At 43.9% G+C, this 12,868-nt stretch overlaps 1 protein-coding gene across 2 annotated transcripts in view; it reads right to left on the bottom strand.

Annotated features, from left to right (window-relative positions):
• LOC147109130 (leucine-rich repeat transmembrane protein FLRT2-like) overlaps positions 1-11,764 on the bottom strand; it is a 59,986-nt gene extending 48,222 nt beyond the window's left edge. The window contains exons 1-2 of one of the 2 annotated variants that reach the window (XR_015080178.1): positions 11,323-11,764; positions 1,739-1,877 (exon numbers count right to left, since the gene is read on the bottom strand). The gene's annotated coding sequence lies outside the window, so the exon portion shown is untranslated. The remainder of the gene's footprint in view (positions 1-1,738; positions 1,878-11,322) is intronic. The other variant, XM_086002750.1, reaches the window with a different exon arrangement.
• Positions 11,765-12,868: the final 1,104 nt, after the last annotated feature.

The raw sequence follows: 12,868 nt of genomic DNA, 5'->3' as shown, positions 1-12,868 counted from the left end.
CAAATGCTATGTTGGCCTTTATTACAAGAGGATTTGAGTATAAGAGTAAAGGGCCTAGAAATTGGGTTGGGGTGCCAAAGTGGCGCAAAAGTCGCCTGAGCGCAGGATTTAGCACAGCGTTCGAGGCTTTAGCGATCGTCAGATATTCAGTTCCATTGCCCCTTGAGGGAGACGGGGCGAGGCTCGAGGTGCTCCGCATCCCTCTTAGGGCGCTGAAACTGAATATCGCAGCGCAACGTGCCGCAGCGCCACACGCTGCGGCATGGCACGCTGCGGTACTGCAGGCCTTCCTCCCATTGTTAAGGGGGAGGGGCCTGCAACAGCACGATCTCCGCTCGCGAGTGCCGGCAAACGAGCCCGGCACCAAGGAGAAGTGCCGGGTTCTCGGGAAACAGCCAGCAATGCCGCCAGGGGGGGGGGGGGGTGGTCAGGAGGCCGGGGACGGAGGTGCAGGCAGGCGGCCGCCTTTTTCGGCGGCCGCCCCGCACCTCCACCTTAACTTGCGCTGCTGCCGGCACAGTAAGGCCCCGTGAACCGGGCGCGGGTAGCGAGCGGCGCAACTGTGGCGTTCGCTACCAAATATCGCGAACGGGGCGCTGCGCACACCAATGATGTCATCGGTGGCGGCGCAGCGCAAATGGCTAACGCCACCATTAGCGCCCCTGCTGAATGTCGCAGGAGGCGCAGCCAGTGGCGCTACAGCCACTGACTGCCTCTTTAGGCGCTACTCACCCAATTTTTCCCCCGAGATGTCTTACTGCAATTATATAGGGCCCTGGTGAGACCACACCTGTAGTATTGTGTACAGTTCTGGTCTCTTTACCAAATGAAGGATATACTTGCCATAGAGGGAGTGCAACAAAGGTTCAGCAGACTGATTCCTGGGATGGGAAGATTGCCCTATGAGGAGAGGTTGAGTAGACTAGGCCTATATTCTCTAGAGTTTAGAAGAATGAAAGATGATCTCATTGAAACTTACAAAATTCTTACAGGGCTTGACAGGGTAGATACAGGGAAGATGTTTCCCCTGGCTGGGGAGTCTAGAACCAGGAGTCACAGACTCAGAATAAGGGGTCGGACATTTAGGACTGCGATGAGGAGACATTTCTTCACTCAGAGTGTGGTGAATCTTTGGAATTCTCTACCCCAAAGGGCTGTGGAGGCTCAGTTGTTGAGTATATTCAAGATAGAGAACGATAGATTTTTGGATATTAAGGGAATCAAGGGATATGGGGATAGTGCAGGAAAGTGGAGATGAGATCGAAGATCAGCCATGATCTTATTGAATGGCGGAGCAGGCTCGAAGGGATAAATAGCCTACTCCTGCTCCTATTTCTTATGTTCTAACTCTTCCACCCACAACCTAAAAACATATCAGGTACTAAGTCCCGCTTCTCTATTACCCCTGTCCTCACCAACCTTCGCTGGTTCACTGTCCTCCAGCACACTGAATTCAAAATCCTTGTCCCCATTTACAAATCCTTCCCTCGCCTTGCCCCACCCTATGTCCCCAATCTTCTCCAGCCCCAGGTGACAGTCTGCACCCTCCATTCTACCGACTAACTCCATTGCATCCCCTGGTCCCTCCATTCCATCTTCAGTGACAGAACCTTCAGACATCTAGATCCTACTCTTTGGAACTCTCTCTCTCTAAATCCCCCTGCCTTGCGACCCCTTTCTCCTCCTTCAAACACATTCTCAAAAACCTCTGTCTTTGACCATGCTTTCAGTCACTTACCCTAAATCTACAACTGCTCGGTGTCTGTTCTCCCCTCTGTGAAGCAACTCAGGATGTTTTTGTTGTGATGAAGCTGCTTTGGAAATGGAACTTGTTGTTGAGCATTTGTGAGCTAATTTTCTCACAGTAGTTTCAAGGCCTGTGAGGGAACATAATGTGGAAATCAATATCTGAACCAATTGATCACATAATAATAACTTCCATTTATATAGTGCCTTTAATGTAGAAAAACATCCCAAGGCACTTCACAAACGTAATCAAAAAAATGGATGCCGTGCCACAGGAGGAGATATTAGAAGGGGTGACTAAAAGCTTGGTCAAAGGGGTGGGTTTTAACAAGGGTCTTAAACAAAGAGAGAAAGGTTGAGAAGCAAAGCGATCCAGGGATGGAATTCCAGGGTGTGGGACCTAGATGGCTAAAGGCACTGCTGTCAATCATGTGGCAAAAGGAGTGGAGGATGCACATGAGCACAACATTCTTGGAGGTTTGTAGGGCTGGAGAAGAATACAGAGATAGGGAGGGGTGGAGGCCATGAAGGGATTTAAACAATTTGGGACATTGGGGAACCGGGAGCCAAGGTCAACAATAATGAATCTTATATTAATGCACTGTTAGTTTGACAAGATTGCATTTTACTGTTTGAATTTATTTTCTGGTCAGCCTAGTGTCTGATACATGTGAAAACCCATCAGCAAAAACTGAGAAAGAACGCATTTCATTTGACACTACCATACTGAGCTGGTCATTGGCATAAATCAGAAGGGAGGAAGAATATAATTTACTAATACTGTTATTGTCATTTGTTTGAGAGCACTATGTATTCAATGAGTGAGCCGAGTCCTGGATTGTTTGGTGAACAGTGAATGATTGGATCCTTTGCTCTTTAATGGATCAGGTTGAAATTCTGACCCATTTGAACTGTGGGTTTGGGATTGTTTAAGCACGGTTAGCGCAGTCGGAGTAGCTGATTTCCATATTTTATAGAGGAATTCTTTTGCTGTGCCATGAGCTTCTCTATTGAGCAAACAGAAACTTTACTTGAGAAGAGAGCACAGACTCTCTTCCTCACTTAGCCAAGCCTAGAGCACTTGGACTTCCATTGGCAAAAGCCAAGGGTTAAGGACGCCCACCACCATCAGGTGTGCCCAGGGGTACTGCTGGAATGCAATTGCCTAAAACTGCACAGATATCCAGAACACAGAACACTGGCAAGTTTCCTGCTGCTTATCTACCTAGGACTGTTAGGGCATTTGCTGGCAGGGTTGTCTGGATCGGAGTTGGAAGAATTCCTCCCCCAGCGACAAATCCACCCTCCGTCAGCCGTGGTTCAATGGTAGCATTCTTGCCTCGGAGGTTGTTGGTTCAAGTCCCACTCCAGAGACTTGAGCACAAAATCTATACTGACTCTCCAGTGCAGAACTAAGGGAGTGCTGCAATGTCAGAGGTGCTGCCTTTTGGATAAGATGATAAACTGAGGCTCCGTCTCTCCTCTCAGGTGGATGTAAAAGATCCACCCTGTTTCCCTCCATCCAACTTGGTTTTAACTCTATCCAAGTTAAAATTCCTCCTACATTATCCCCTGGCTGGGGAATTCTAGAACTAGGGGTCACAGGATAAGGGGTTGGCCATTTAGGACTGAGATGAGGAGAAATTTCTTCACTCAAAGGGTTGTGAATCTTTGGAATTCTCTGCCCTAGAGAGCTGTGGATGCTCAGTCATTGAATATATTCAAAACAGAAATTGATAGATTTTTGGATACTAAGGGAATCAAGGGATATGGGAATAGTGCGGAAAGGTGGAATTGATGTAGATGATCAGCCATGATCTTATTAAATGGCGGAGCAGGCTCGAAGGGCCGTATGGCCTACTCTTGCTCCTAATTCTTATGTTCTTATGTTAAGATCCGGGGAAAGAATGAACAGGTGCAGTAGACTATGCAATGAGTCTTGATTGCATAACAGTGAGGATGCAGGGAGGACTGGAGGGGTGTAAGTGGTTCAGGAGGAATGAAAGAAGAATGTTCAGAGCAGCAATGACTATAGAAGTATCGATAAAACAGGCGAAGACATGAAAGACTGCGATGAAGAGAAAGCAATTGGAGGCTAGTGGTGAGGGAAGAATTGGCCGTCAGGTGACTAGCTTTTCTTGTACACTGTCCAGGAGTGTTCGAGAGGTGCTAGTTTAATCATGGGGGCTATATTTTTTTCTATCTGTTACATGGGAGTGTTGAAAAGTAATGAGGTTCATTCAAGTCGTGAGTAATGTTGAGTTGCAGCAGAAGCAGTTTCAGAACAGTTTTTGTTTGCTTCCCGTGAAGCACCCTGTTGCTTGTCTACTCATTCTCCCAAACTAATTACACAATAAAGCTAATTTCTTCCTGTTGGATAACTACAGCTGAGTTAACTGAAGACTGTGGGAAGCACTAATAAGAAACTTAATTGTTGTCAGTGGGACTTGCTAAGCTTTAGTTGACCAATATTTTGAACTACCTTTACCCTTGAAAAAAATATTTATTTAGTGCAATGTTTACACTTTCTTTTCTTTGTTTAATTACATGGAGCATTTATAAGGATCAATTATTTTCAATTGAAGAGCTTAATGAAATAAAAAGATTAGTATGTACATGCTTGTCAAATTTGAGCACATATATCATGATTATAATGTTACCTCTGAAAAAGGCTGCTAGCAAAATCTAGTACAGATTGTTAGCCATTTTATGACTGAATACACATCTAATTATTATTCAAATATTGTGACGTGTTTAAAACATAGTGCAAGACTATTATGCGACCAAGTACATTTCAGAAGTAGTGCATTCTAGAAATTGGGTGGTAGTGGTAACACACTACCTTAAAATCCTTTCATCTCTGGGACCTGGGTTCAATCCACTGCAGGTCGATGAGATGAAAACCTCCTCTCTCTGTTGACTGTAAGGTTGCCAATAGCAATAAATTGGCAATCTCACTCATAGAAGCCACAGGGCTGGCTGGTGTGTGGGAAGCAGAAAAATACACACCGATTGAGTAATGGGGTGTTTTACTGAGACTAAGGCTAATGCACAATGTAGAAGGAACCGTACGCTGCATGTGACACATACTATACAGTGGCTCAGTTGGTAGCACCAGCGCCTGAGGGTCAGAAGGTTGTGGGTTCAAATCTCACTCCAGAGACTTTAGCCCAAAAATCTAGGCTATAAATCCAGTGCAGTACTGAGGGAGTGTTGCACTGTCGGAGGTGCTGTCTTTCGGATGAGACATTAAACCGAGGCCCCATCTGCTTTCTCAGGTGGATGTAAAAGATCCCGTGGCACTATTTCAAAGAAGAGTAGGGGAGTTATCCCCAGTGTCCTGACCAATATTTATCCCTCAACCAACATAACAAAAACAGATTATCTGGTCATTATCACATTGCTGTTTGTGGGAGCTTGCTGTGTGCAAATTGGCTGCTGCGTTTCCAACATTACAACACTTCAAAAAAGTACTTCATTGGCTGTAAAGCGCTTTGAGACATCCGGTGGTCGTGAAAGGCGCTATACAAATGCACATCTTTCTTTTTATACCAGATCATGGAGTGCTTTATGTTGACACTGGGTGATGAAAGTTGGAAAATTTCCTGGCATTAACATCATGGAATGGAAAAGAAATGTGAAATTGCAGTGATTGGGTGGTGCAGTATGATAAACTTTGGCCTTTCTTCGTAAATTGATGGGATGAAAGTTCCCTATGTCTGCCTGCTGTAAGCAACTCACATGAAATTAATTTAGTCAGTCTCAGTCCAGTTGTTCCTCTTTTGATTGGACCAAGCAAAATAAACAAATAAACTGTAACTAATAAAACTTTAAATAAACCTTAACAAATCAAATTAAAATTTGGTTGTCCAAATCGATTCTGCACTCCAGTCCCCGCAGCACCCACCGGTCACGGAAGTACTCAAGCGTGCCGGCGGACACCACGTGCTCCATCTCCAGGGCCACCCGGGCGAGAACATGGCCGCGGAAGAGAGGCAGGCAATCTGGCTGAACGACCCCCTCGACCGCCCGCTGCCTGGACCAATTTCAGTCCAGTTGTTAGGGGCCATTGGCCTAATTTGGCACCAATTGACACTAAATCAGCACTCAGGATAGTTAACAGGGATAACCGAAAAAGTTTATATTGATACTATAAAAGGTGCTCTACCAAGACTGAGGTTGAGAAACATTGTTCGTGCAGAACTAACCATGCAGCACCTGATTGAAAGAAGCACAAAATTCTGTGTCTAAATTCCCATACCTCCGAGTAAAAAATTCAGGAAAAAAAAAGTTTAAAAACACAGAAGTTGTATATTCTGGTGAAATTCTCATTAACACATCAGCCGAATTTCAGGGCAGATTTTCCCTGCTCCTGCGTTTGGGTGTCTTGGACTGTGTGGGCACAGAATATAGGAAAATCGGGCAGGGAGGAGCGTGCGCTAATCAGGGAACCTGTCCACTTAAATAACTGAATGGAAAATTGGGTGGTGTCCCTTCCAGGCGTGCAATCCATCTATTAGCTGTACCTAAGCAACCCAGTACACCCAGGAAGAGGGGGGTAGGGCGGAGATTCAATTTTGGAATGGGCACAAAATGGGCAACAGCAATTCAGTCACTCGTAATGCTCCCGGCCGGATTTTCCTCGCCATTGAAGTCAAAACATGCGCTACTCTATCCCTTAATGTTCCTGAGCGTGGACATAGTTCTGAAATTTTACAGGCAGTAAGGGATGGTTGAGACAGATCATGACTATCAGAGGCTTCCAGTGCCACCCCCACACAAGATTACAGGGCTAGTGGTAGGGCACTTCAATTGTATGGGACTGGACCTTGGTGTGCTTCTTTGACACCCACCTGCATCATAGAAGTGGAAATTCTACCGGCTACCTGCCTTTGGGGTTACTCAAGCCTCCCTCCCCCAACCCCAGCACTGCTCGGGTTAACCCCTGCGCAAGGGGGCAGATGCAGACAATTAAAATGTTGTTTTTTCCCTTCTTTAGGGGGGTTCAGGCCAATGGCCAGGTGGGGATTCTGTTGGTGGGGTCCACATATGCCCTTGGTATGCCTCATCTCACTCTGTGTACCACAAAGTACCAATATACTGGGTCTTCATCCAGGGCCACGAGTGGGAACTCTTGGCTTAGGGAGGCCCCGCCTCAGCTCCCGACCCATCACTTGCCCTGTAAGGGACGGATCAGAGTTCTAACCCTTGTGGCAACCCAGAAACTCACTGAAATGGCATAGACCCAATGTAACTTGATCTCCTGCTGGTCTCCCAACAAAGTTATGGGCAAAATGCCAATAAAAGCCCCCATGGCATTTTAGGGCCTTATTGTTTGGATCCTAACTCACTGGATCTTGTTGAATCACAGCAAAGAAGCTGAATGAACAGAAATATGAAGCAATACATCTACTGTATGAACTTAATGTTCTACAATCATTAACGACAGGAGTGGATAAATCTCATTTTTCAAACTGCACATGCTAAAGCTTTGAAATGAACAAGACCTCTTGTTAATCAGATTTAATGCATTCAGGTCATTAATGAGTTGATATGGCAGCTACTTTGGATTGTTACATGAATGCCATTCAGATCTTTATATGAAACCAATCCCATTCATGATGCATTTGGTTCAACCTGTATTATATACCAGGTATAAGCTGATTAATTAATTTCCATCTGTTATGATATGATTCATTTATGTCTCCTGTTCAACTCTGACATATGCAATGCTATAGACTCGGTAAGCTGTGTGCCCATAATAGCAAAGGTGCTGATATTGGAGAGCAGGACAAGCTGTGTTGGCGATGGAGGAATTTCGAACATCTGAGATAGACGACAGCAGCCGTATGAATGTTGTACATATCTCATACAGTCTGCCGGCTATTCAACTGCTATAAAGGTTCTGATGTGCTTGTGTGCACAGTATGTAGGTTTGTGCCGATTAATAGGATTAACGTATTAAATGTTATGGTAACTATAAATCTTTGAAAGTTTACAATCTACAATATCAGACCTACTCGTCCAATTAGTGGAAAACAAAAAAAAAGGCTTGTACATTAAGTGAAATTTATGTTGCTGAACAATTTAACTATTGTAAGGCACCCAGATTGTCATCTCATGTTACAGTGATGTAGCTGCAGGAAGTGTTTACTGCAACTTCTGCTGAAGATACGAAATACAAGTCTTCTGCGGAATGCAAACACCTCTCACAGAGAACCAATTGCCAGGGACTAAGAATATCTCCTAATCATGTTCACCACCTGCTGAAGAAACGCGACGAGCGCTCTTCCTAATTTCCTAATGCGTTTCGCTATCTTTAAGCACAGACTCAAATTCACAGCCAGTCTCACCGATTCGCTGCGAGACAAATGGATTGAATTGTATCTGCTCTCGCTGCCAAGTATCTGAGATAAGCGCGCTGACAGGATGAATTGCTGAGAATTAGGGGATCGATGGGAAGAGTAACAGTTGACCGCTGCTTGCGGTTTAGTGTGAAAGGGAAGTGACGAGGTCTCTCACAACGTACAAACTTTTGAAAGAAATACAAATAAAAAGGGAGAGAGGAGAAAATCTGGCGAGGCTCCAAAAATAGTTTGAAAGAAAGCAGCACCCCATTATTGCTTTTGGGATGTGTCGCGTCTGTCGGACACATGAACAAACAAGTCAACAATCGTGAATGGTGGGAAGGAGAACGGCAGCATTTCAATACAGTACCCACACAGAAATCACCGGGCCATTGCACACTAAGGGTTGTTCTGTCATTAAATTGTCTCCACATGCCAGGAGACCTCACACATAATGAGCCAGAAAACAAAAGCACAGCGCACGACAGGCGATATATCTCGCCAGCAGTGTATCTCTTAAAATCCTAGTGTCATCCAGCCATCCCATTGAGACTAGATAGAATATATGTATATATAAATGTTATTTACAGGCTGGAATAATCCAAGCTGTTACGCAGGCAAACAAAAAGGTAGTAAGAAGAAATTATTAGAATTCACTTATTAAAACGCAACTGGGCGAACGAGGGAACGATGGGTTTTGTCTTTCACCAGTGATGGCATCGTGCCCATGTGCAGAACCAAAATGTTTGTTTTAATAAAACAATTTTGAACAGCGCAGCAGTTTTAAACACGAGTATGTGATCGATTTTTTTTTTTAAATGACACCAGTCTCCTCAAATACTGAAGTGTTTTGCATCTTCTAATCTATAATTAAGTATCACATTGGAACATTAACGATTCTCTTTCCATATTTAGCTTCAATGACTGTAAAATACTAATTGATTCAAGCCCATTTTTAACGATTGGACACACAATTAACAGCATAAACATGTGGAAACTGTGTTCTAGTATCTCGTCAGGCCCTGAAACTTTTTGGATTTAAAATTTTGAAGATTTTTTTTAGTTTTGCGATGGTGTAAAGAGCAATTCAGGAGACAGTCAGTGTCCCTTTTAGTTCAGTACTTTCTGCTGTGTCTCGTTAGTATTTATTAGACTGGATTTATTTTGTAAATGTGGTTTCCTTTTAGGGGTTTTTTGTGAGTCAGTTTATTTGTTTTCTGTCACCAGGGAGTTGTGTCTTTTTCCGCTCCTTTCACTGTCTGCATGCATCATTCTTTTAAAAATAGTTCAACGCATGTCCGGGTGGCTAAGCCTGATTCTGCTAGTTACAGGGAATTACATACAATTTAGAGCACAGAAACAGACCATTCGGTCCAACTGGTCTATGCCGGTGTCTATGCTCCAGTCGAGCCTCCTTCCACCCTATTCATCTCACCCAACATGTCCTTAGATTTCTGTCTCCCTCATTAACTTATCCAGCTTCCCCTTAAAGGCATCTTTACTATTCGCCTCAACTACTCCAAGTGGCAGCGAGTTCCAAATTCTAACCACTTTCTGGGTAAAGAAGTTTCTCCTGAATTCTTTCCTGGATTTATTCGTGATAGCTTATATTTTTGACCCCCGCCCCAAGTGGAAACATCTTCTCACTGTCTACCATTTTAAAGACCGCTGCCAAGTCACCTTTCAGCCTTCTCTTTTGTAGAAAAAAACCCAGCCTGTTCAATCTTTCCTAATAGTTTATAACCTCAGTTGCCAGCGCTGCTGGTGGACATCTGGTTTAGTCCCAGTACACACAAATAGCCACTCCCTTGCCCTGCCAGGCAATGATTCTTTTTCGCGATTTACAAATGCACTCACTCAGTGGATGAGAGGTCATATTAATAAAGGGAACTTAAAAAAAAATCATAGCCCGACTTAACTCGGTGCTCATATCGTGTTTGCTTTTCCTCTTCTATTAACTGATCTGGTTGTGCTGGCCATCTGGCACGAGTAATGAAGACATTTCTTTCAGCGTTTGCTCGCTGTGAGTCAAAGGGCTTAACCACTGGCAAAAAAAAAACAATGTTCCCGTGAAAGAATTTTAAAAACATCTAACTTGTTCTTAATTGAAACATTTGTTTCCTTACGCCTGGCGTATTGGATCAATTCGGGACAGTTTGTCTCAATGGATAATGGAGATCGAGGCATAACTTTTTCAGTTTATTTAAGACGCGACATAACTCCCGGGCTGCAAGACCTTCCACTTGTAAAATAGAAGTCAGATGATAGTTAGCTGACTATCTTTTGTTTATGTAATACTAGTTTTTGCATATCATTGCAACCAATAGCTCTTTTTCCCCCCTCGCTATGACTTAACTTTCAAGACGGGAAATGAAAGTTGCGTTGTCAGAACTTTCGCAATGCAGACGAGGATAAAAAGAAACAAAGACTGCAAATGCTTTGAAATCTGAAAGAACGGGAAAATTCTGGAAATACACGGCAGGTCGGCCAGCGTCTGAAAAAGGAAATGGCAGGTTCAGGTTTCGGGTACAGACCCTAGGTGGCCAGCACTGTCCCTGTGATAGGACTACACCTGTAATACTCACCCATCTGTTCCCTATGCTGATGGACACGAGCCATGGTTTCAGCGATTCAACAGGTAACGTATTTCGTGATTTCGCAATTATGCAGACAGTGGAAGGGGAATTGGCGACTTGAAATAAATGACAATTGTGGCAATCATTCAGTGTGAATGAACTGGCGTGTTACAGATAGCTAGAGAGCACATGTACGAGAAGAGAACACGAGCGAGAAGGATAGAACGAATACTTAGAGAGGGCAATTGAAAGGGAGTTAATTAATCCAACATTTTTAGCAAAAGCTCCTGAAATGTCACATTGCAGGTACCCCATGGTAATTACACACACATAGTGGTATTGGGTTGCGCTGAACTTCTTGTGATCACATATATAATGTAAACTGACAAAGTTTTTACAAATTGTACAGAGTGCAGGACTAAATCTCGACTCCACTACGCGTCTAGTAGCAAGCTCCTCGGTGTTTTAATCTGAAGACAGAGCGTTGTTTAACAACCATCTATCTGATTTCTAAGCAACTCGACTTTACTTTCTGAATGAAGAATGCGCCTGCAGCTTTATCCAGTGCACAGCAGAATAGTCGGTAATTCAGCACTCCCTCTGTCTCATTATGGCAATTTACAACTCCAGGCCCTTACAAGACAGACACTTACCTTAAAGGTTGCACTAATTCCGATATCTGATAGTTTCTGCACACACAGTCGCACAGAGATCCACTTTACTCTTCTGAAGGGGAAACCTGTTGCGTTCTTGGGAACTGAATGAAGTTCAAGCACTCGTGGACTCCAGTCTGAAATGTGAAAACGCCCCCTTGCTGATCTCACCAGGCCACAAATGTAACTTAACTCTTCCAGGCCACTCATCGGGCCCTGAATGTTGGGTTTCGCCACTGCTGTCTCTGATGAGCTCACAGGTGGAGTCAAGTTACACGGTGCCATGCTGAGGCGGAGGGTGTTGCAGCTGCGCAGGAGAACTTGGCCGAGTTAGAATAAGTCATCAAAAAAATTACTTTCTTTGCCTCCGTGTAGTCGAAAAAGAAATCTAGTTCTTTCCTCCTGGGAATATTTGTGTTGGCATTTTACGAGCAGAGAATATCAGAAAGGAACTTCGAAAACTATTTCTTAATCTAATAACGTCAGGGCAGTGGATAGAATTAGTGAGAAATAGAAGTGAACGCTCTTCAGCCCAGTTCAAATGATTTGAGACACAGTCAGGCAACAGTAACCAACAAGGACATTTCTCACCTGACATGAATGAGATTTGACACGCCTGCTCAGTTGGACTAATGCCAAACATGGTGAAGTCTGGCAGGTGCTGCACTTTCTTGTTTCTTGTCTCACTCTCATTCCTTGACTTTTTTTTAATTTTTTATTCATTCGATATGGGCATCACTGGCAAGGTCTGCATTCATTGCCCATCCTTAATTGCCCTTGAGTGGCTTGCCAGCAGCCACTTCAGAGTCACCACATTTGCTGTGGGTCTGGAGTCACATATAGGCCAGACCGGGTAAGGACGGCAGATTTCCTTCCCTAAAGGACATTGGTGAAGCAGATGGGGTTTTACAACAATCTGGTAGTTTCGTGGTCACCATCACTGATACTGGCTTTTTTAAAATTCCAGATTTATTTAATTAACCAAAATTAAATTCCCAAGCTGCCATGGTGGGATTTGAACTCTTAGTCCCTGGACTATTAGTCTAGGTCCTCTGGATTACTAGTCCAGTAAACATACCCCCTATGTTACCGTTCCTGTCTTAATCTCAAATTCATCTATTTCAACATCTTCATCACATCTTTAAATTTCCTCCTGGTAGTCCTTTGGTTAGCGTGATTCTTTCATGTGCTATTTTAACCATCCGTTAACCTATTTCAAATCAACAGATTAACAACTATTAAAATAGCACACACAGAGGAACCAGCCTCTAAAATAGCACACACAGAGGAACCAGCCTCTAAAAATAACAACAGAAAATGCTGGAAAAACTCAGCAGGCCAGGCAACATCCGTGGAGAGAAAATAGAGTCAATGTTTCGGGTGAACCCTTTGTCAAGACTAAAGAGGCACAGGAAATGAAATAGATTAAGAGGCCAGGCTGGGAGAGAACAAAAGAGAAGAGACATTAAGAGGTATGCAACATGAGACGAGATGGTGATAGGACTAGTGGAGACAAAAGACGGCTCTAGATTAGGTGTGAAAAGCG

This window comes from Somniosus microcephalus, chromosome 12, assembly GCF_052327205.1.
Source record: "Somniosus microcephalus isolate GS21.2 chromosome 12, FLI_Smic_1.0, whole genome shotgun sequence".
Taxonomy (NCBI): domain Eukaryota; kingdom Metazoa; phylum Chordata; class Chondrichthyes; order Squaliformes; family Somniosidae; genus Somniosus; species Somniosus microcephalus.
The sequence above is the reverse complement of the archived record's forward strand: the minus strand, read 5'-3'. Positions and strand labels throughout refer to the sequence as shown.